This window comes from Halichoerus grypus, chromosome 1, assembly GCF_964656455.1.
Source record: "Halichoerus grypus chromosome 1, mHalGry1.hap1.1, whole genome shotgun sequence".
NCBI lineage: Eukaryota > Metazoa > Chordata > Mammalia > Carnivora > Phocidae > Halichoerus > Halichoerus grypus.
The window spans coordinates 64557502-64581718 of record NC_135712.1 but is presented as its reverse complement, the minus strand read 5'-3'; the positions used below and the strand labels follow the sequence as shown (position 1 = coordinate 64581718).

The window sequence follows — 24217 nt, the reverse complement described above, 5'->3', positions numbered from 1 at the left end:
TATCTTGCACGGTCCCTGCTGCCTTGTAGATCCCAAAAACATATCTAGGTTTTTAAAGACTGACTAACTCTCTCTGCTCCTCCCTTTCTGTTTGCTCAAGAGTATGCAAATGAAAAGAAATTTGGCAGTATTTTTCTTTCATACTGAACCTGGGGTTTAGCATTTCAGAGGATCTCTGCTGTGTCATGAGTGAAAGTCCACTATATATGCCAAGCTCTAGGATAGGGCCTTACAGATAATGCTGGATGAAATTAAGCCAACAAGACCCAAGTTATGAGATCCCTAAAATTCTGGACCTAATTTCCCCCAACATCTTCAAAACAAACAAATAAATAAAAACCAGCAACAACAAAAACCACTTCTCTAGATGGTTCCTATGAACACCCTCAGGAAGCATAAGGCTCCTAAAAAGAGGGAGACCAGGTTATTTCGGCTGCTATTGCTACTGCTCCCACCATAAAATATAGCAGAGAATCGGAAACAGGATACAGACCTGTCAACATATTCTGATGTCACAAGCAGGCACTTTTACACTCAGGAAAAGGAGGCCATACCAGTGGAATGCAGCCAGATGTCTTATTTCCAGCAGTGATCCCAAAATTACTCCAGAACTGCAAGAGTCTCATGACTGGGCAGAGTGGTTTGGGTCTTGCACTATAAGCCATTGCTGTCAATCCACATCCTAAAGGGATTTCTTCTCTCTAAAGCCCTGCCTACAGCTTCCAGGACATCCCAGATCAAGGTAGGGTCTTTATATTAACATTTTTTTTTAAGTTCACAAGGTGATTTTCATGTGCAGCCAGAGTTGAGAGCCACTGGGCTTTGGCTCTGGCCTCCCAGGATGTCGGAAGGAAGCTCCAGTTTCTATCCATCATCTTCATCCCCATGCCTTGCTCAGCCCCTGGTCTGGAGCAATCCCACTCTTCCCTAAACACAGCTCCCAGGTGTTAGCGAAGGCAGATGGACTGTGTACATTCTGGATTCCCCTATACTCTCTCCTGGGCTCTTCTTTCATCTCAAGCATAGATTCCTCCTCCTCCATGAGCCTTTTCCTGTACACTTTGGCCCACTGCACCTTCCCTCTGTGATAGTTATGATCCAACACCTGTCCAGCACATACTTCCTCATCACATGGCACTGGAATGCAGCCCCTCACATGGGCTTTCTTTATCTCTCTCCTGAAATCACAAGCTCCTCAGAGTCAACAGCCACCCTTTGAACTTCTTTTTGTTCTGACAGGGAAGAACATGGAATGGACATAAAAGGTGCTTGAATATTGAATAGAGAGGGAAAGAATAAAGAGAATGAGGAGGGATAAATTCTTACTCAACAAATATGTATTACACATCTTTCATAAAGCAGGTGGAGAAACAGTAAACAAATAAACAAAAGATAAAATAATTTCCCAGATAAAGTGTAATAAAAAATAAACCACAGTAAAGACATGGGGAATGAATAAATGAATGAATTTATCAAATGTCTAGTAAATTCAAACTCCACCAATATTTAATTTCTATCCACCCAGGGTTTTCCACCAGATTGTACAAAGTAGAAGGGGGCCACTGAGTGTTTATACTATTTTGCTAGGGCCGTCATAACAAAGTACTATGAACTGAGTGGCTTAAACAACAGAACTTTTTTGTCTGGAGGCTATAGGTCCAAACTCAAGATGTCAGCAAGATTTATTCCTTCTACAGGCTGTGAGGGATCTGTTCCAGGCCTCTCTCCCTAGTGTGCATCCTAATGACCTTACTTTATAACTTAATTCCCATTGTCAAAAAACTCTACCTCCAAATAAAGTCACACTTGAGGTACTGGGGGTTAGGACTTGAACATACGAATTTTTGAGGAACACAGTTCAGCTCATAATAGTGTCCAAACAAAGTTTTCACCTTTCTGTCAAGATCTGCATACCACTGGGGTTTACCACTTAAAGATTATTTTAGCCAACTGTAACCTCCTTGAGGGCAGGAACTCTGTTGTTCATACCTATTTCTCAAGTTACTAAGACCACGCCTAGCACAGAGAAGATAATTCACAAATGTTAGATTGAATTCACTTTCATTCTAGAAAACTCAGGGCAAAGGGTGAAGCCATTTAACCCAGGAAATCAAAATAGGTTGATAGCCCGCAGCAATTCCTGAAACTCTCTGAGTCAAAGGAAATTATGTTTCCATGACACAGAATCTCTCTAGATTTCTTAATTAGGGGTATTTGCATGACGAGAGGAGACTTGCTTTCCTCCTCTCAAATCAATGGCCTCTGCCTCTGCCATCAGAATTATCTCTACAGCAGCTGCATGAGTCACAGAGAGAAGGTCTGACTCTCAGTGGGGGAATGAACAGCAGGAGAGAGGGAAAGCATCTTATGATAGAGACCCCTTATGGATGTACAGGAGAAAAGGAGGGCCCACAGCTCAGCCTCTCAGTAACAAATGCATCAGAAACAGCAAAATAGCTTTAACCAAGCATCTCCCCACCTCAGAGATATATGCTGCTACTTCCCTTTCAACAGCTCAGTAAAAAGGTCTCCAAAGCCCCATACCAACTGGGCCCTTGCCCTCAGTCCCTGGACCAACTGTGAAAAGCTCAACATCCAGTACCCAGAAAGAACACATGGTGGGTGTGAGAGGTGTGAGCTCTTAGCACCATCCTGCCTCACAGTCATTGACTCCTTGAGGCCCCTTGTGTGCTTGCACTGTTCCCTACAGATCAGATAGGGTAATTCAATCTAGCCACCACAGATTCTCTGAATGAGGGTATTCCTTACCTGAAGGAATGTTTCATGTCTTCTTCCATCGCTAAATGGACATGCTTCCCATGTCTTCTTCTATCACTAAAAGCGTTGAGTGAAGGTCTCACTCAGCAAAGCTTTATCAGAGTGGACGGCATTCTTAAGATCTATTCAGAAAACCCAGAAAGAGAAACCAGGTGGTTAAGTAGGAAAGGGTTCCCATGCTTTCTCTTCTACCAACTGGCAGCCTGAATCATGTGTCCAGTCCTCCAGTTTGGACACCAAACAAAACCCTACGAAAGCCTTTTGGAAGATGATCCACACAGCTAAGACAGGTCAACCAGAATTCCAAATACTGAAGAAAGAAGAGAATCTTTCCTCATACTGCTGCAAAGAGGCTGAAGAGCCACAGTGCAGCTGAAAACAGTTAAAAACCATTAAATCGGGGCTGTCAGCAGTGCCTCTGCGGGAAAGACACAGAGATGGCCAAGACCAAATCCTTGAACTACAGCTTCCCAAGGGAGCTCTGGGGAGAGGACTCTTGCAGCAAATGCCCACAGCTTGTGATTACAGGACATTCAACCTTCACTCCAGGAAGTTGGACTAGACCCTGTAAAAGCTGGGAGGAATTGGTTTTCCACTCTAGCCAAAGGCTTACGTTAGTGTTTCTCAAATGAAGAAAATGTTTTCAGAGAATCACAAGGTCTCTCTGAGATTTTTTTTTAATTTGGCTTTTTATTTTAAAGATAATAAAAAAATAATTCTTAGCTTGTTCTCGATCATCTGGATGACTGTTTTAGAATGCTCTGTGCAATTTCAGTACCTAAGGTTGTGCTTTGTGAAGGTTTGCGCAAGCAGAGCTTAAATGGCGTCAAGGCCTGCTATATAAGTGAGGATTTTGAGATGGTTTGAATGTAAAAAAGTAGTGGGAGAACAAGTCATCACATGGCAAATGCAAACGTGGAAGATTGTGTTGTCCAAAAATGGGCTCAGCAATATTCCTAGTTCTACATGCTCCTTCAGAACCTGGTCACTATCTCATCAAGAGGTAGAGTCTGTATTTCCTCCCCTTTGACCTCAGTGGGCTTTTGTGACCGCTTCAACAAATAGAATGTGGTAGAAGTGATGCTGCATGACTTCCCGGGCTGAGTTATTAAAAAAGATAGAGCTTTCTCTTGGTTCTTTCTATCTGAACACTTGCCCTTAGGACATAGCTCTATGTTGCAAAGAAGCTCAGGACCCGTGAAGAGACCACATCTAGGTATTCTGGCTAGAAGATCCAGACAAGTTCCCAGTGAGCAGCTGGTGTCAATTGCCAGACATGTCAGCAAGCAAGCTTTCAGACCAGGGGTTGGCAGTTTCTGAACTGGTCAAACCTGACCTATTGCCCATTTTTATAAATAGTTTTATTGGAACACTACCATGCCCATTTATTTGTCTATGGCTTCTTTTTAGCTACGATGACAGAGTTTAGTAGTTACAACAAACTATATGGTCTACAAGGGTGAAAATAATGTACTATCTGATTTTTTATAGAAAAACTTTACCGGCCTCTGCATTAGATGATTCTAGCTCCCATTCTTCAAGCCACCTCAGGTAAGTCCTAGTGGAGCAGAGATGAGCCATCCCTACCAAGCTCTGCCTAAATCATAGATCTGTGAGCAATACAAGTGTTGTTTCAAGCCACAAATTTTGGGATTGCTTGTTTCATAGCAATAGATAACTGGAACAATTTTATAAGCATGCTGTATTCAAGAGGACCTGGCCAAAGTAGGTTATTCCATATTCAGATTCTACTGCTTAGAGCTTATCTTTTTGTTTACCAACTTGCAGCAGTTCATTAGCAGCAAGAAGTAGATAATTGCAATAAAGGATTTTTCCATTCCCAACTCTAATAAGAATTAGATTAGATGCCCCCTATAATTCAGATTTTAATAACATCACAATGCTAATCTTATCTCCAAGAAAAGATAATTTTATATTATTATCTAGTAACACTTCATTAAAATTGGTCTTCAAGAATTGCTTGCTGTCATCTTATGGGTAAGTGTGTGGTCTGATTATCTTGCGCTATCAAACCAAGCTTTGATGTTACTAGTGACATTTTCTATAACACATTTATGCAAACAGTTTATTCTCTGCATTAAAACAACTGAAGTCAAAATGCAGAAAAAAATTAAATATACAGCCAGAACCGAAAGTCTTTCAATTATTAACCAATTTGGGGGTTTTGTTTTAGCAAAACATCATCTCTCACATTAAATTTAATCATGTAGGATTTTATGGATTTTTAGAGTTAGTTTGATAATTTGGTTTTCTAATTGTGTAAGCTGCAAATAGAGCTGTAAGCATAGGATTCATACCTGCATTTACATGTGTGTATGTGTGCACACAAGCAACATCAGAATAGATGATAGAGTAAATCTGTAATATATAATTTTTCCCTTTAAAAGAGGTCTGTAGAGACACAAAAGGACAAATATTATATGATTCCACTGACATAAGGTACCTAGAATAGTCAAATTCATAGAGACAGAAAGTAGAATAGTCTTTTTTTTTTTAGATTTTATTTATTTATTTGACAGAGAGAGACACAGCGAGAGAGGAAACACACGCAAGGGGAGTGCGAGAGGGAGAAGCAGGCTTCCCGCCGAGCAGGAAGCCCAATGTGGGGCTCGATCCCAGGACCCTGGGATCATGACCTGAGCCGAAGGCAGACGCTTAACGACTGAGCCACCCAGGCGCCCCGAAAGTAGAATAGACTTACCAGGGGTTGGGGATAAAAGGAAACAGGGAGTTATTATTTAATGGGTATGGAATTTCAGTATGAGATGATGAGAAAATTCTGGAAATGGATGGTGGTGATGGTTGTACAATGATATGAATGCACTTACTGCCACTGAATTTTACACTTAAAAATGGTTAAAATGGTGGATTTTATGTTATTTATACTTTATCAAATTTAAAAAGAGAGTCCAGTACCTTACCCAAATCCCAGCCCAAGCCAAAAGCAACTAAGAGTCTCCGCAGGACATTTCCCCTCAGGCCTAGATGCTTAACCTAGACCTTTGAGGTTTTACACTCAAAGGTGAATAGAGCCCTTTTGTAAAGGGCACCAAAGAATTGGTGCCCAGGGGAAGAACATCTCTTGCTCTCTTGCTCAGACTCTGAGCAGCACCAGCCTGAACCACTCACCCCTGGACTTTTGGTAACAGGCCCCTTACAGCCCCTGAGCATGGGAGGGAGGAAGTGATTCCAAAGAGAAGCCCAGACATTCTGAAAGGCCATCTACCCGCAGGCACTCAAAATCCTCATCCTTGCCGTATCCTCATTCTGGTTTTGTCCCACACCAAATGGGAACTCCTCCTTCTAGAAGAGGGGTATCTCTGAGCAACACTGGAAACTGAGGTACCTTTCCAAGGGAGGGGAGGAGGCACAGTGAAGGAAATGTGGTAATTAGAAGGGAGATTCCAGGGTAGGCATTCGAAGGGAATGAGGTGCCAGACTCTGTGCTTTACATTCTTTATCACCTTTAAAAATCTTCCCAATAACATTAAATGTTTGTATCTCCATTTTATAGAAAAGGAAACTGAGGCCAGAGCTAACTTTGCCTAAATTGCCGCACAGCTCAGAAGAAGCCAGGATGAGAACAAGGTCTGTCGGATTACAAAATCCTGGTCCCTGCCCCTTCTTCCTCCCTGTCCACCGTGGACTTGTTCTAACCCTCCCTCTCACCTGCTCTGTAATGGTTCTGCCTCACTACACACCAGCCTCTTCATCTGAAAATACCTCTTCACAGCCTTGAAGGAGCCCTTGGGCTCTCTCTGAGTAATGTAAGAATTTGGCCAATAACCAGGAACCCCAAAGAAGTGGAGTCCAGCGAAAAAAACCGGCACCACAAGAAAGCCATGCCGGACCCCTCACGGCTCCCGAGAGCCCCCCACGTCATCCAAGGGGCACTGGATACAGGATTTCTTTCTTGAGAACGTTTAATTTAACATGTGGGTGCACCTAGAAACAAAGCTCTTCAATAAGAAAGCTAAGCATGCTAAACATTCTTTATAGCCAACTAGTACCTCAGCCCTTTCTAGCCACACTGAAAATAGCTCTAAAAATAATATCTTGAGCAGTTTCTATTTGCTCCTTCCCAGGAGAAGGTAAACAAGTAAACTCAAAGGCAGCTGCTGCCCAGCCACTTCTTCCTGTATTTGTTTCTTGTCTCTCAGGGACAGCCCACTCCCCGACCCCCAGCCCTGCTTTTCCTGCTCCCCGCCGTCCCTCCCTCAGTTCCCCTCCTCGACCAAATTAGACACAGGATGCTATGAGGATCCAGCAGCAGTCATGGGCATTTTCTGAGTAATTCTTTACACTCCTGTATGAATTAATTTTTCATGTGCTACTGCCCATTTAACATTTTTATCGTCGAGCAAATGTTCTCCAGGAAGCAAACTGAGGCTCCGGGAGCTGGAAGAGGATGGAAGAGGTTATACTAAATGGCTTGTAGAGGCCATGATGGTTCCATACCTGAAGGGACTGTACTGAAACTATAAACACGTAGAAGAAACATAGGCAGTAAGCTCCTTGACATCAGTCATAGCAATGTTTTTTGGATCTGGTTCCACAGACAAGGGAAACGAAAGCAAAAATAAACAAATGGGACTATGTCAGACTCCGAAGCTCCACAGTGAAGGAAACCATCAACAAAACAAAAAGACAACCCATTTAACAGGAGAATATATTTTCAAATCATACATCTGATAAGGTTTTTGTATCCAAAATATATAACGAACTCATACAACTCAGTAACAATAACCAAAAAAAAACCCCAATAATTGAATCTTAAAAAGGATAGAGGAGGGGCACCTGGGTGGCACAGTTGGTTAAGCATCTGGTTCCTGGTTTCAGCTCAGGTCAAGAGCTCAGGGTCATGAGACTGAGCTCCACATCAAGCCCCATGTTGGGCTCCACACTCAGCGCAGGGTCTCCTTAAGACTCTCTCTCCCGCTCCCTCTCCCCCCAACTCACGCACTCCCTCTCTTTCTCTGAAATAAATAAATAATTTTTTTTTTTTTAAAAAGAAAAGAAAAAGGACAGAGGATCTCAACAGACATTTTTCCGAAGAAAATACATAGATGACCTATAGGCACATGAAAAGAGGTTCAACATCACTAATCATTAGGGAAATGCAAATAAGAACCACAATGAGATATCATCTCACACCAGTCAGAATAGCTAGAATAAAAAAGACAAGAGGGGCGCCTGGGTGGCTCAGTCGTTAAGTGTCTGCCTTCGGCTCAGGTCATGATCCCAGGGTCCTGGGATTGAGCTCCGCATCGGGCTCCCTGCTCCGCAGGAGGCCTACTTCTCCCTCCCCCACTCCCTCTGCTTGTGTTCCCTCTGTCGCTGTGTCTCTCTCTGTCAAATAAATAAATAAAATCTTAAAAAAAAAAAAAAAGACAAGAAATAACAAGTATTGGAGAAAAGGGGACCCTCGTGCACTGTTAGTGGTTATGTAACTTGGTGTAGCCACTATGGAAAACAGTATGGAGTTTCCTCAAAAAATTTACCAGATGATCCAACAATTCCACTACTGGGTATCTATCTGAAAAAAATGAAAACATTAATTTAAAAAGATACATGCATCCCTATGTTCATTGCAGCATTATTTATAATAGCCAAGATATGGAAACAACCTAGGTGTCCATCAATGGATGAATGGATAAAGAGGTCTTCTTTATTTTCTTTATCCATTCATCCATTGATGGATGGATGAATATACATATTATTATGTACACATACACATACACACACAATGGAATACTACTCAGCCATAAAAAAGAATGAAATCTTACCATTTGCAACAACATGGATGAACCTTGAGGGTATTATGCTAAGTAAAATAAATCAGAGAAAGACAAATCCTGCATTATTTCACTTACATGTGGAATCTAAAGAACAAAACATACAAACAAAACAAAACCCAGACTCATAGATACAGAGAACAGATTGGTAGTGACCAGAGGGGAGGAGGGTTGGTGGGGGTTGGGCAAAATGGATGAAGGGGATTGAGAAGTACAAACTTCCAGTTATAAAATAAATAAGTCATGGGGATGCAATGTACAGTGTAGGGAATATAGTCAATTATATTGTATTAACTTTGTAAAGTGACAGTTGGTCACTAGACTTGTGGTGACCATTCTGCAATGTATACAAAGATCAATCATTATGTTGTACACCTGAGTATGTCAATTATACCTGAATAAGTTTTTCTAAAAGTGCAAAAAAAGAGGGGCGCCTGGGTGGCTCAGTTGGTTGGGCGACTGCCTTCGGCTCGGGTCATGATCCTGGAGTCCCTGGATCGAGTCCCACATCGGGCTCCCTGCTCGGCGGGGAGTCTGCTTCTCCCTCTGACCCTCCTCCCTCTCATGCTCTCTGTCGCTCATTGTCTCTCTCGCAAATAAATAAAATCTTTAAAAAAATAAATAAATAAATAAAAGTGCAAAAAAAGAAAGAAACTATGGATGCCTAGAAGGGAGCTCCCACTTGTGGGTCTGAGCCACTAGATGGCAATTATGCCCTTTGCCCTGTTGCAGCTGACCCTAGACAACAGGCCTGTCCCTGGAGCACTTTGATGTCTTTCTGGTGCAAAGATCTTTGACAAGCTCATAAATACCCCCTTTCATTACAGCAACAACTGTTTCTTATCTACCTTGAACGTTACTAGGGATACTTATAAAAAACTCAGAGAAACATTAAAAGTGATAAGAGGGTTTTCCCTCATACCTCAGCAGGAGCTCCATCTGACCAAATATCTAATATTAAGCAAGAGCCTTTGCCCCACTTTCAATCACCTTTCTCATGTTGTGTGCTTTGGAAAACCTTGGTCCTGGGAACTCCTCTTTGGAGGTGCTTTTTCTTCTCAGCTTTTCCCTCAAGAAAGCCTGTGAGGATACTCTGGTTAGACTACCCTGTCATGCCTCCTTCAGCTGGAAAAGTCCTCGCTCCCATGCCACTCTTCTTTCCTACGTCTTTTCCCAAACCTTAGCCGCACCCTCTTACCACCTATGTTCAAACCATATTTGTCATACAACTACTAAAGGGTTAATACATCATTCCATTGTTATTTGCCCACATGTGTCTTCCTCATTAGATGGCAAGTGTCTAGAGAGCAGGGATAAGGTTTTATGTATTTATTTCTGATTCCCACAGTGCCCAGCCAAGCAAGCTGCCAACTACCACCTAGACAGCAGGTAGAGATTGAAGAGAAAAGAACCCTGTTACCTTCTCTGAAAGTCCCAGCTGTCCAAAACTAACCATTATCCAGTCATTGAGAAATTTCACATCATCTCTTCTGCCCTGTCCTAGGACCTGAAGAGCTGAATCACCGTCGGCATCATTAGGTGGGTGGATGAGGAATGTGTGTGTTTAGGTGAGTATTTGAGGAAGTATATGTGCAGTGGGGTACAAATACTGACAGATGTCTGGATTCCTCTTGGACACTAACCAGGTCCCTTATCTCTGCTTGCTCACAAAGAAATCTTATTGGTCTGGGAGGAGATTACAAAGGCCAAGTGGATTAAGGCCATTTTCATTTGTCTCAAAGGTGACTTCCCTTCCAGCAGCAAGAAACTTATATCCACAGAAGGTCATAATTTGGAATGATGTCCTGGAATGTTTTTCCTCTGCTCTGCATCCTTCAAAGTCATGCAGCAAAAGTGTAGTCCTCGGACCAGCAGTATGAGCATTACCTGGGAACTTGCTAGAAATGCAGAATCTGAGACCCCACCCAGATCTGCTGAGTCACAGTCTACATTTTTACAAAATCCCTAGGTGATTCACATGCACATTAAAGTGTGAGCAGACTGATCTATAACATACCTTAAGGCCACAGTATTTCATGGGAGCGTGGTATCTTGGTAAACTCTGGAGCACTCTGGCTTGTCCCAAAAAGTCAGGGTCACAGTGGGATCAGTCAAATTCTTCACGCCTTGAGAGTTTAACAGAAAGTCCATTATTTGGCAATGCTGGGGCATTAAACAGCCCTGACACTTCCTCAACATACTGGGATTTAAACATAAAGCCCCCAGGGGCACCTGGGTGGCTCAGTTGTTAAGCGTCTGCCTTCGGCTCAGGTCATGATCCCAGGGTCCTGGGATCGAGCCCCACATCGGGCTCCCTGCTCCGCGGGAAGCCTGCTTCTCCCTCTCCCACTCCCCCTGCTTGTGTTCCCTCTCTCACTGTGGCTCTCTCTGTCAAATAAATAAAATCTTAAAAACAAAACAAAACAAAACAAAACAAAACATAAAGCCCCCACTGATGGAAACCTGGACCCCAGACCAAGGTCTTTGTCAGGCTCTCCGAAGATTCCCCCACAGTAACTAGGTCACCTGGGGTAGTGTATAGACCAGATAAAGACAAAATGAAGGCTTTCTCATAGGCTCTGAAGAACCACCACAGTCCAGGTGAGGTTTTCCTAGTAGCTATAGCAGACAAGTCTGAGAATTAGCAAGCCACTTGGGGTGGGAGTGAAGGAGTCATTCGATACTGACTGGGCTTGCTTCACACTCATGAAGTCTGAAGAGGCCCCTGACTAAATTATGGTAAATGCCAGAAATCCTCCACAGTGCAGTAAGTCCAGGGAGGATGGCCTGGGCTTGACTTCAGCCACACTCTGCCTTCTGTATTTGGAGCAGGACACTGTTCCCAGGTCTTCCTAAGTTCAGATGAGTTATGGGTCAGAGCAGAGCATGTTCTCAGGGATGATAGGAATGGAATCCACCTGGGAAGGGAGGCCATGCCATTTATGAAACTGTACATAGCCAGTGTTTGTACCAAAGTGTACGCCTGAGAGATGAACAACCACAGGCAAGACAGCAGGTGGCAGCCTGGGGGATAGGCAGCCAGTGTGTTCATGGCCAGTTAGCACCTGACAATAAAGCAAGAACTGGCGCTCAGGATACAGGCAGAAAATGAGCTGTGCTAAGAAAGTTCCAAAACACAGAACTAAGTAAGGCAAAGAAATGAAACGTGCTTTCATAAACTTTAATAAATATAAAAAGTAGAAATGGAAGAAAATGAGGTCAAAGGAGGAAAACATAGGATGGGGTTGGAACTGAAAACTATTCCATCTGCAGCTCGATCTTATCACGTGTTGACCTCGGTCTCTAGAAAGTTTGTATCCTTTAGTTTCTTGTTTATCTTTCCCTTGGTGTGCAGGGACTGTGACTCCTTGCCTCTCTTCTCCCAACTCAGGTCCTAACAGAACCCTTTCTTCCTCAGTCTCCAACCACATTGGCTTTTCCTAACAGAATCTGAAGGGGGCCAACCGTCCCTAGTGTGGAAGCTGTCATTGACCCATGGAGTGACCAGTCAGAAATTGGTCCTGGACCAATGGGAACACATGTGTAACTATACATATATATACATATATATAAATATCTAATATACATAAATTTTATGATAATAGTTTAATAACATTTTCATATTTTTAATACTTCTTAATTTTGTGGTAACAGATTAATAACAATATTTGTTATTAAACTATTACCACAAAAATTACCCATAACCCCTTCACCTAAATACAACTTTTTTTTTTTTAAGATTTTTTATTTATTTACTTGACAGAGACACAGCGAGAGTGGGAACACAAGCAGGGGGAGTGGGAGAGGGAGAAGCAGACTCCCCGCCAAGCAGGGAGCCCGATGTGGGGCTCGATCCCAGGACCCTGGGATCACGACCTGAGCTGAAGGCAGACGCTTAACGACTGAGCCACCCAGGTGCCCCCTAAATACAACTATTTTTATCTGTCATTTTTGTGTGCCTGAAAATGACAAACACATCTGAATATAACCCATGTTGTCCCAGGCCACACCTGTCTGAAATAGAATAGTCAATAATGGTAAAAATGGCATTTCTCTGGCTCTGCTGTCACCTTCAATTTTGGGAAATCTGACCACTCTCAAATTCCACCCAACTATTTCTGGGAGTCCCTAACTAACCAGGAATGGAGATGAGGATGACCTCTTGTGTTTTCCCAAACAAGGTTTTTTTAGTTACAAAGTGATCTCTACCATCCCTCCACCCCTCCGTGTTCTGGAAGGTTTGTGTTAACTTCCTACATGTCTGCACACCCAAACTGTAATTAATTCCCTCACATCTCCACCCCATAGGGCCCTACTAGGCTCATTATAGATTTAGAGTCATCTCAAAGATCCTCCCCTCTCCTTCATCCCTGTATGAGGCTCTCAATGTTCTCACAAGACTCTGGTTCTCTAACATGATCCATAAGTATCAGGCTAAAGGACAGGCTGAGTGAATGATGAGGTTCTGCACTTAGAATCATACAAGTGGACACACTCCTAGGCAGACCCTTGGTTGTGTCTAATCACCAGTCCTATAGAAGTAGCTCCCCATCCAGAAAGCCTATGAAGACTCAAGTGATGGACAGTGGTGTTAATGTGGGAGAGAATCATAAAATTGCCTCTTCTAATTGGTTATTTTAAAATTTATGATCTCCTGCTTTAATGATTAGTGGTAACAAAGGGTGACACCCCTCACAACCTGACATCTCCATTAAGAACTGGAAAGTTGGATTGTTTTTGCTATAGGAATTCAAATGATTGACTCAACCGGGCTAGGAAAACAGGCTTTTCATACAGAACATGAGAACTCATTATTAGAGAGAAGTAAAATTGATTATGGGTAAGAAAAACTGGTGAAAGTTTTTTTTGTGAGGAAGATGGTATATAAACACAGGCACAGAGGCAAGAAAGTACAAAGCTTGCTCAGTGACCCATTTGGCTTTAACTATAGGTTCATGTGGGGAAACAGTAGTAGATACAACTGGGGAAGGATAGATTTGGGGCTGCCACACTGAAGAGAAATCTTAATGCCAGCTCAGGAATCTGGATTTTTGTTGAAGGCACAGAGAAATACTGAAATACTTTATACATGTAAATAACATGATGGAATTGGCATTTAAAGAAAATTGTTCTGGTGCTTGTATTCAGAAAATATAGGAGAGAAAATCTGAAGGAGATAAAGACAAATATATTTAATTGTACCTAAGTCTTTGGATTTCTCCGACCCTTGCTTTAAATTGCTTGTTTAAATATAGTTATTGCTAATGCTAGTAAATGTGTCATTGAGTACATATTATTCTTGACAATCTAAAAAATTCTATATTTGGTAACAAAAGATATATGCATGAAGAAGCACTCTTTGTTATTCCACTAACGATGTTTATAGGAAGCTCAGCTGCTTAAAACATCAGACTATATCTAATTTACCAGACTATTAGACTATATGTAATTTACTGTATCTAATTTACCTGTTGGTACATTAGAATAAATAGCTTCTAGTAACATTAAATTCATCAAAAAGATTGACAAAATGACAGGTATTCTGAATGGAACTTTTGGCTAGGAAACCATAAAATATGAGATAAATGTGTTTCAAATATGAAAGGTACATAAATTCAGATGGCTTCATAAAATTTTTTTTTCCTCAGATGTGTCAAATATGTGTGCATCCATTTTTCCTATTTAAAAAATTAGTGATCTTTATTAAAGAACTTACATTTATGTTAAACTTTTATTTTGGTTTGGTTTGGTTTGATTTGGTTGGGTATACACTGGGCTCTTTTGTTTTACTTTATTACTTTTTCAAAAATTTTACAAAAGTAAAGGAATTTTTTTATTTTTATTTTGCCTACCTATGAGTCTTATACATTTTTTTAAAGATTTTATTTATTTATTTGACAGAGAGAGACACAGCAAGAGAGGGAACACTAGCAGGGGGAGCAGGAGAGGGAGAAGAAGGCCTCCCACTGAGCAGGGAGCCCAACGCGGGGCCTAATCCAAGGACCCTGGGATCATGACCCAAGCCAAAGGCAGATGCCCAACAACTGAGCCACCCAGGCACCCCTTGCCTATCTATGAGTCTTGGCAGGAGCATAATGTGCCTTTCACTATAGAAGCTGTAAGTTAAGATCCTCACTTTCTAACTCCTTCGTCCTTGGGCATGGGAAAGTATCCTAAGCTTGGTCAAACAGGTGTGAACTCCCTGAACTTTGAAGCAGGGACTATCGTCAAAAAGAGTCAGGTATCCATTTTGGAGATAGGAGAAGGCAGAGAGCTTCCAGCAATTAAAACTGGACAGCACTGTGAGCTGTGGTGGCCAGGGGTTAATGCAACAGCAGTGTCCTTACCAGAATGGTTCTGGTAAGGACAAGGTGTGCTTTGGGCTCCCTGGTAACTGCCTTCCTTCCAAACTTGTCTTTACAGGTTGCCGAATGGTTTTTTGAGTTCCAAATATCTTCTCAATGAGTTCCTCTTCCATCTAAATCAGCCTTGGTCAGCTTCAAGCTTGCAAGAACTTTGGCTGATATGACAAACTCACTGTTTTTTTTTTTTTTTGAACAGCAACAGATTTTTTTTTTTTTAAGATTTTATTCGTTTATTTGACAGAGAGAGACACAGCAAGAGAGGGAACACAAACAGGGGGAGTGGGAGACGGAGAAGCAGGCCTCCCGCCGAGCAGAGAGCCCGATGCAGGGCTCGATCCCAGGACCCTGGGATCACGACCTGAGCCGAAGGCAGACGCTTAACGACTGAGCCACCCAGGCGCCCCAGACAAACTCACTGTTTAAATTAAAAAAGAAGAGAAAATATGGACAAGGCAAAAAATAAAATCATTCATAATTTCCTTTATGATAACAACTTTTAACATTGCTTCTATAACCATCCAGAATTTGTTTTATACATCTATATACATTAACACACACACACAGAGTTAGTTTGGGTGCTTTGGATGCAAGTAACAGAAAACTCAACTCAAATTGTTTATAACCCAGCTGCTATTCTTGGCATCCTGGCCTTTAAACTTACCTAGGCCTCAGAGACTGAAGAATACAGACTGACCTCCTAGACATCCTTAATGATCCTGGCTTGCCTATTAGGAGTCTACCAATATCATTTCATAGAGTCAGGGGGTCCTGGATTCCACTAACCACAGTGACCACCACCTGACTGAGTGTGGTACCAACAGTTGCCCACAAAGCCCCAGGCTATCTGGACCAACAAATATCCACCCTCTGGAGGATGAACTCTGTCATGGCAAACCCCTCCTTGGACCATGTCATCTGGTTCTATGACACCCACTCTGGCTCTCCTCCCTGGTCTCTTTGCAACCCTTCCTGCTTAGATCTAAGAGTTTCCCTCAGATCTTGATTCCCATAGCTTGTCCTTTATTGGGCCTGACATCTTCTATGATTGTCTTAAATTCTGTCCCTGGACCACCATTTTTTTTAGCGGCGGGGAGGGCAAAGGGAGAGAGAGAATCTTAAGCAGGCTCCATGCCCAGCACAGAGCCCAACACGGGGCTTCATCTCACAACCCTGAGACCATGACCTGAGCCAAAATCAAAGTCGGGCACTTAACCAACTGAGCCACCCAAACTCCCCAGGACCACATTTAAATTCCACCCTTTTCTCACAGAATTTCCACCCTTAATTGTTCCATTGCCTTACCTTAGCCAGCTCCTGGTTTGCAATTTGGTGTTTTGGGTCCTACTGCTGATCCAGCTCAGGATCTGTGGTCCCTGAACCTGGTGCCAAGAATTGGGTCAAGGTACCATTTATCCTTGTACCAATGAATACCCTATAATTCTGGCAAGCTTGGAAAAAGAAAGTAGCATAAAAAGAAATCATCAAAATCTGGGTATTATATCAACAGAGACAATCTGGGAAAATTATGAGCCAATTTTAGTTTTCCTCTTTGCAGTTGTCTACACCAAAAATTTATATTTTTAAGTGTAATAACTATGACCATATGTAATCCGTTAACAACTAAATATGGTTTATCCATATTAGCATGATTTTTAAAAAATATACCCAACTGACCGTTTTTTTCCCCTTTTACAGGGTGGCATGAACTGTTCCAATTCATAAAGGAAGGATAGAAAGAAAGATTGAAAGGCCAAACCTCTATCAGTTGTTGGGTGCTGCTAATTGCAGAAAGGGACCCTTTGCTTTAGCTTTTAGGCAGCTTTAATGAGCTTAAATAAGCACCAGCATCTCCCCTACCCCCAGGCTGAGGGTCCTTGAGTTTGGGTTGGGGAGCCAAAGGGAGAGAATAAGGGAGTAGGATAAGGAATATCTAGTGTCTGTATAAGCCTCCACTTCACCCCAAATCTTCAAAGGATTCTACTGCATACTCAAATGTCTCATGTGAGATTTGGGGAGGTGGGGGAGAGAAGGAAGATATCACAAAAGAGAGAGAGAGACAGAACTGAGCTCCACATTGGGTCGGACAGAACACAGGGAAGGGAGAGCTGCCAAAGGTGAGATGAAATTGAGACATTAGAAATCAGACTGAAGCCAGGCGACCATGACAATATGAGCTTCCTGCCCCTGGTACCCCAGGATGGCAGAGGGCAGAGCTGCTTCCATAGAATGTAGGCAGGAAGCAGGGTGTGGGGTCAGATAGTTCTTAAATCTAGAAGGACAGTCATCTTTGCTGGCATCTGGATTTAGGTATTGAATATTTTCATCTCCTACAATCTCCTTTTTCAGGAGCTTGTCATTATCTCTATCTGTATTGTGCTGCCATATAGGGAGTCACCTGGCCAACAGAGAAAAGCATAATAAACTTGCCATGTAGAACTGACTTCTAGAACACTTTTCATTGGTCATCAGGGCCCCACTGACACTAAAGTCAAACAATTTTGCCTAAGAAATTGTGTATTTCAGTTGTACAAGTACCTTAACCCTGCCTCTCTGCCTGTAATAGCCAAAGAGACAGAAAATAGGGGAATGCGCGCATCTGACCGCTCAGGAGTGACACAAGACAGACAGCTGTGAGGAAGCGCGTCCCACGTAATACATGAATGAATGATTGGGTGAGTGAGCGAATAAGCCCACCCTTCAGGAAACCCTTTCCAGGAATAGAACATGCTTCTTTTTTTTCCTAATTGAGAAAAATCTGCTTGTCTGATCTGATCTGCTCAAGTCCTGGTCACATCAATTTGCATTTAAATCATTTACCCAATATGATCTCCCCACAGGTCCTGAGTCAAATGTCAAGGAGAGGAATTGTGCTCTCTGCTGGATTGAATATAGCAGTTAAGGAGTCTTTCTTGATTATTTCCTATGAGTCCCTGCATGACCTAGCACTCTCAGCTATAGGCATGGATGCTCCTAATCTATAGGCTTAGAGTCACCCTGTTCTTGAGCTGATCTTGACCAAGACAGGAGACTAGCCCCATCAGCTAGAGGGGCCTAAGCACAGTCTTGTCATTTGTTGTGAGTCTCAGGTGGGCATCAGCAACCCAAGCGTCCACTCTGCTACTGCATACTCCAACATACCACGTGTACCCATCTGTACTTGACCTCGTCCTGCTTGCCCAGAGTTCTGTCCTGAATTTAGTCCATTTCGCCAGAGCCCCAACTCTATTTAGATCCTAGCAGCACTTTTCCATTTTTCCCCTGTACCTCCAAACTCAGGCTGGGCAGGGATTTGAATAAACAACTTTGAAAGTTATGATTCTGTCCCTTCCTGACTTTAAGTATTAGCAATACCTGGAAACAGTTCCATCCTACAGAGTGAACTCCCTTAAGTATCAACATGGAAATGAGCCAACAGTCTTAAAATGATATCCCTGTTTATCAAGGGAGATTGGGTATGAGTAGAGCTAATATCAATCTGGTGGACAAGGCATGGTGACAGACAGTGACATTCAAAGTCAGGCAGTTGCCATCTGTAACAGCAGCTTAGTCCGAGACCATCTGTTCATTTTCGGCAGGTAGGGCAGCTGGGTCTCAACTCTTGGGAAAAGTAAGCTAGACCTTACTTAATTGGGCAGGGGTTCAAGGGAGGTCTCAGTTCTGCTAGGCTACCAGCTTGCCAAACAGGGAAACTCAAACAGGTGCCTGCTTCCATAGGCTAGCTCAACACAGGGTAGGGGAGAAGAGGACAGAGCTTCTCATACTGTGGGTCTCAATGAACTCATGATTTAAAATCAATTTAAAAGGTCTCTATAAGCATTTTTCTAATGAAATTAATAGAAGAGAACAGAAGGTATCAAAGTATACTGAATGTAGTAAGGAAAATATTTTTCACAAAAACTTTTGCTTCAGTTACATAGCTTGTTATATGCACTATAGCTGAGATATGTGAGAACTGGGGGAATGGAGAGGGAGATTTATTTTCATTTTCAGTTTGAAGTTTTTATCACATGAGGAACATAAAAATGTAAGCAATAGAAAAATATTTGCAATAAATATAATGGACAAAAGCTCAATATTCAACTCCTACAAGAAAACCACACTTGTATAAATATATATTATTTATTACAGCAGGGTTTGTGATAGCAACAAATTGGAAATGATTCAAATGTCTATTAATGAAAAGCTAAAAAAAAACTACGGTTTATGCTACTTTGGACAATTATACGGTCATATCTATAGGTACTTACATGAAAAGATACCTAAGATGTATCGTCCAATGAGAACATAAGTTCCAGAATGATACATATATTATGATATTAATGTCATTTGTGTAAATGGCAATTTATCTACTCAACAAATATTTGTTGAGTACCTACTCAGTGCTGGACACTATTTTAAGTATTGGGGATCTAGTGAAGAATAAAATAGACAAAACTCCTAACTCTGTGGGTCTTAAGCTCTAATGGTGGAGACTGAAAATAAAATAAGTAAGTTTTCTAGTACAGAAGTGAAATGTATGCAGGGTAAAAATAAATCAGGGAAGGAGAACAGAGTCCTGGGAGATGAAGTTTGCAATTTTAAGTAGGGTGATAGGGAAGACCTGCCACAAAAGGTGGCACTTGAGCAGACTTGAGAGAGGAGAGGGAACACGCCACGTGCATCCTGGGAGAGGAGCTTTCCAGACAGAGAGAACAACACATCAGTGTCTCTGAGGATGGAGCATGCCAGCGTGTCTTGAGCAGGATAAGCATTGCTTTTATAAATTAAAAACATAGATCTACACATCAGTAATAAATACTTAGACTCCATGGGCAAGGAGACTATGACAGTGACTAAATAGTTCACATGAGAAAAAATATAACCTCACACCAACCTTTCAGACTATTTGTGTAGCTTAGCTCCTCTAATGCAGAAATCAAATCTAATCAAAGGTTAGAAGAATTTCCCATGTTCCCTTCTCACATGCCTGTTATCCATATTGGAATTGCCTGTATCCCCAGTAGTCTGTGAGCTTTGTGAGCTAGAAACTGTTTCTGTATCTGGGGCATTTACAGGTTTCTTTCTGGAGTCTAACACTGTTCCTGGCATTCATGGACACTCACGATGGTCTGCTGTTAAATGGTGCTTATCAAATACCAGCAACAGTGGTATTACTTACTTACTTACTTATTTATTTATTTATTTATTTATTTATTTTAGAAGCTTTTATTCATTTATTTGTCAGAGAGAGAGAGCACAAGCAGGGGAAGCGGCAGGCAGAGGGAGAAGGAGGCTTCCCGCTGAGCAAGGAGCCCAGCGCGGGGCTCTATCCCAGAACCCTGGGATCATGACTTGAGCCAAAGGCAGACACCCAACTGACTGAGCCACCCAGGTGTCCCAGGATCTAACTTATTTAATCTTCACAAAGTGGTTTTGTTGCCATTTTTAAAAAATTTTATTTATTTATTTGACAGAGAGACAGAGCACAAGCCGGGGGAGTGGCAGAGGAAGAAGGAGAAGCAGGCTCCCCACTGAGCAGAAAGCCTAATATGAGGCTCCATCCCAGGACCCCGGGATCATGACCTGAGCCAAAGGCAGGCGCTTAACCGACTGAGCCACCCAGGTGCCCCTTGTTGTTGCCATTTTTTAACATAAAGTACTGAGGCACAAAGGAAGTAAGTAACTTACTGAAGGTCATATGTCAGAGCAAGAATTTGAGCCCAGGCAGGTCTGGTGCCACAGTGGACTTAAACCATTATAGTAAACAAACAAACAAACAAATCCATTTTAATAAATTTATGAGAAATAAATAAAACCATTTTTATAAATACGTTCAATAAATTCTTTAGGTATGAAATAAAACAATACTTATTAGATTAAAATGAAAGGAATAAGAGCCCTTACTGGAGGGGCTTATGGGAAGGCAGGCATACTGGTCCATTCTGCAGAACACAGTGACTTAGAATCTTTCTGTACAGCAATCTCTACAGGCAGAAGTATTAAAACTGTTCATGCTTTTCATGTACAACTGCTTTTTTTAGTAACGCATAAGGAAATAATTTTAAAAAGTTTGTGAATAATGATATTAAATCTGTACCATTTATAATAGGGAAAAACTGGGCATAACCCAAATGCCTTGTCTCAAGGACCAGTTTTGCAAAATATAAGGTAAAACAACGTAAGCACAGAACTACTAAAATAATAACTTCATGATTTATTTGTGTATCCAAATGTGCATCTGCAATAAAGCTAAGTGGAAAAAGAACCAAGCTATTGTGTACATAGGCATTAAAACTATATATTATACTTTGGCAAAGATAATTAACAATCAAGATTTATGTAAACTCTTTGTGTTTTTTTCCCCATAAAATTTTCTTAATGTGTAATAATAAGAGAGTGAAGTATATCATCCCTTAATAAGACTGAATTCATGAGGCAAGGTCTGTAAAGGCCATTTTTTTCTAGGAACTAATTTTGGAGTGTGGGTAGCTGCCGATATGTGCACATCTGAGTCTGGGGTTAGGATAGTAGAGTGGTTCTTTCAACTCTGCTTCTAGGTATAGAGAACTTAACTCGGTCTTTCTAAATCAGAATTTCTGGGAAGGAACCCAAGCATCTGTGTTTTGAGAGAAAACTAAAGAAATTCTGATGAACGGCAATGTTTGAGAATAATCGCAATGATACTTCAACAAATATGTATATATTCTTAGAACCAATCAGTTTGCCTGTTTTTCCATAGTCCCTTTAATAAAGTATTCTAACCTTCTATTTGAGCTAATTTGATAGGTATGAAGTATTATTTCCTAGCTGATCCATTTTATTGAGCACATTCATTAAAAGGCATCATTAAGGTGCACACTTTTTTAAAAAGCGGAAAAATGCTAGCAACAGACTAGAAAGGATCTAAATATCCATCATTTTCAGACTGGTCAATAAATAATTGTATTTCCACACAATGGAAACCATGCTGCTGTTTAAAAAAAATGGAGCAGAACTCTATGTACAAATAGGACATTTCTCAGAGATACATTGTTAAAAGATAAATGTGAAGTAGAGAACAGTGTGTCCACTGTATTGCAGTTATGCCCCCACCCCACCGCCCACCACCCCCATCTTGTATATTCATAGGTTATCTCGGGAAGGAGACATCAGAAACTGGTGACGATAGTTGCCTCTGGGTACCAGCCTTGGTTGATTAAGGTTACAGTGATTAAGTAAAAGGGGAGATTGACTTTTAATTATGCACCTTTGCATGTATTAATTCTTAAAGAAGAAAATATGAACAAGTAGGTACAAATGGAATCCCAATCTACCTAAATTTCATCCATTATTAATTATTACCAAATTATCTGGGATGTCAACCCAGGTTTAAGTTTGACACTCACTACAAATCTTTTGCAGGCCTCATTCACTTTACTGGCTTGGTTTCCAGGGCTGTTAGGTTGGTCTTTCCTCTGGTGTTCGGAGCTTAATTGGTTGTTTGTCCTATTTTCTCTATGGGAATGTATCTATTCCTGTATCTTGAAGCATTCTCATTTCAGCTACCTGGGGCTTCCTGGTGGTGTAATCAGGAAGAGGAGAGGCCTTTGTTCTTTTCCCACTGACCTAAAGAGGTCAGAGAGACACCCACCAAAGCAAATAAACAAACACACCCAGCACCATCAGAACACCAGAATTTCTTCCAGCAGCTTCATGAATCCTAGCAGGTACAACACTTTGTGCAATGGAATTTCTTTATGGAGCAGTGAAACATTGAGAATTTATAATGAATTAGCTGCTAAAGACTCCCTGAAAATAATTTCAAGAGGGCATTTTAAACAGTTTGCCCAATGTATGGTGATTAACATAACATAATAAAATAAAAAAATAAAGAAAAAAATAAACACAGTTTGAACATATTTCTGTAAAAACTAGTGGTATATCCAAATGCATAGATTATACAACACCAAGAGTGCACCCTAATGTAAAACTATGGACTTGGGGTGAGTATGATGTGTCGCTGTAGGCTCATCAATTGTAACAAATGTACCACTCTGCTGGGGGATGTTGATAATGGGGAAGGGGGGGCCTATACATGTGTGGAGGTAGGGAGTATATGGAAATTTTCTAAATCTTCCTGTCAATTTTACTGCTAACCTAAACTGCTCTATAAAAAATAACGTCTTTTAAAAGAAAGATGGAATCTAGTTAATAAGTTGAAGAACAAAGCTACAGAAATTTTTGCCTTTAATAAACTATAGAGAAACTCGGGAAAAAATAGTGGTATATTGGATTGCTTATATGTAACACTGTACATAAGTACACAATGTACATTAGCATTGAAATACGTAGTTTGTTTATAATTTTCCTTCTTTGAGACAACATCACACGGCCTCAGATTATCACAGGATCATCACAACCCATAAGGAAACAGCAGAAACTGCAGAAGTCAACTGGTTTCTTTTCCCATGTAGGATGAAAACCACTACTACACTATTTATAGCATGTGGTCCTCTGGAACTTCAAGAAAGGTATTTTCTCCATTTCAACCGTTTCCATTTCTTAATGGTTCTCATGTTAGAAAGTATATTTTTGTTTTTGTTTTTATTCTGTTTTTTAATGTCAAGTCATGTTTTGTCTTCTGCAGTTTCTATCCTCAGATTCTTATTTGCCTTCCACCTAGGGAAAAAAAATTGGTATGATCCTTACACGAAATAGTACATTCAAAATGGATGACTAAAGAGAATCGGATAAAAGGACTATTTACAAAGATCAGGAACAAGACAAGGACGTCTGTTCTGGGGTTTCTACCCAGTGCAATAAAACAAGAAAAAGAAATAAAAGGCTTCTGGATTGGAAAGGTAGAAATAGAAATCTTATTTCTTATAGTGAGTGTGTGCCAATGATGAATTCTTCCAACTCCAGCTTTTGTATGTCTGAAAAATTCTTTATTCCACCGTTGTTTTTGTGGTCAAGTTTTTATTTAAATTCAAGTTAGTTAACATACAGTGTAATATTTGTTTCAGATGTAGGATTTAGTGATTCATCACTTACATACAACACCCAGTGCTCATCACAATAGGTGCTCTCCTTAACCTATCACCCATTTAACCCATCCTCCCTCTGCGCCGCCCCCCCCCCCCGCCCTGCTCCATCCACTTCCCCTCCAGCAATCTTCAGTTTGTTCTCTATAGTTAAGAGTCTATTTCCTGGTTTGCCCCTCTCTCTTTTTCCCCCACATATTCATTTGTTTTGTTTCTTAAATTCCACATGAGTGAAATCATATGGTATTTTTTCTTT

The 24217-nt window shown here is 41.2% G+C and overlaps 1 long non-coding RNA gene across 4 annotated transcripts; it reads left to right on the top strand.

The window, feature by feature from the left end:
• Nucleotides 1-488: 488 nt before the first annotated feature.
• LOC118547984 (uncharacterized) lies at nucleotides 489-23824 on the top strand. Of its 4 annotated transcripts, none has more exons than XR_013445404.1 (7): nucleotides 489-742; nucleotides 4270-4329; nucleotides 6314-6387; nucleotides 20413-20561; nucleotides 22480-22644; nucleotides 23392-23448; nucleotides 23601-23824. It is a non-coding gene; the product is annotated as an uncharacterized LOC118547984 (long non-coding RNA). The 4 variants fall into 4 exon arrangements; XR_013445403.1 differs by having other exon boundaries at nucleotides 23565-23824; XR_013445407.1 differs by lacking the exons at nucleotides 20413-20561; nucleotides 22480-22644; nucleotides 23392-23448; nucleotides 23601-23824 and adding exons at nucleotides 9943-9983; nucleotides 10099-10146.
• The last annotated feature ends 393 nt before the right edge of the window (nucleotides 23825-24217 follow it).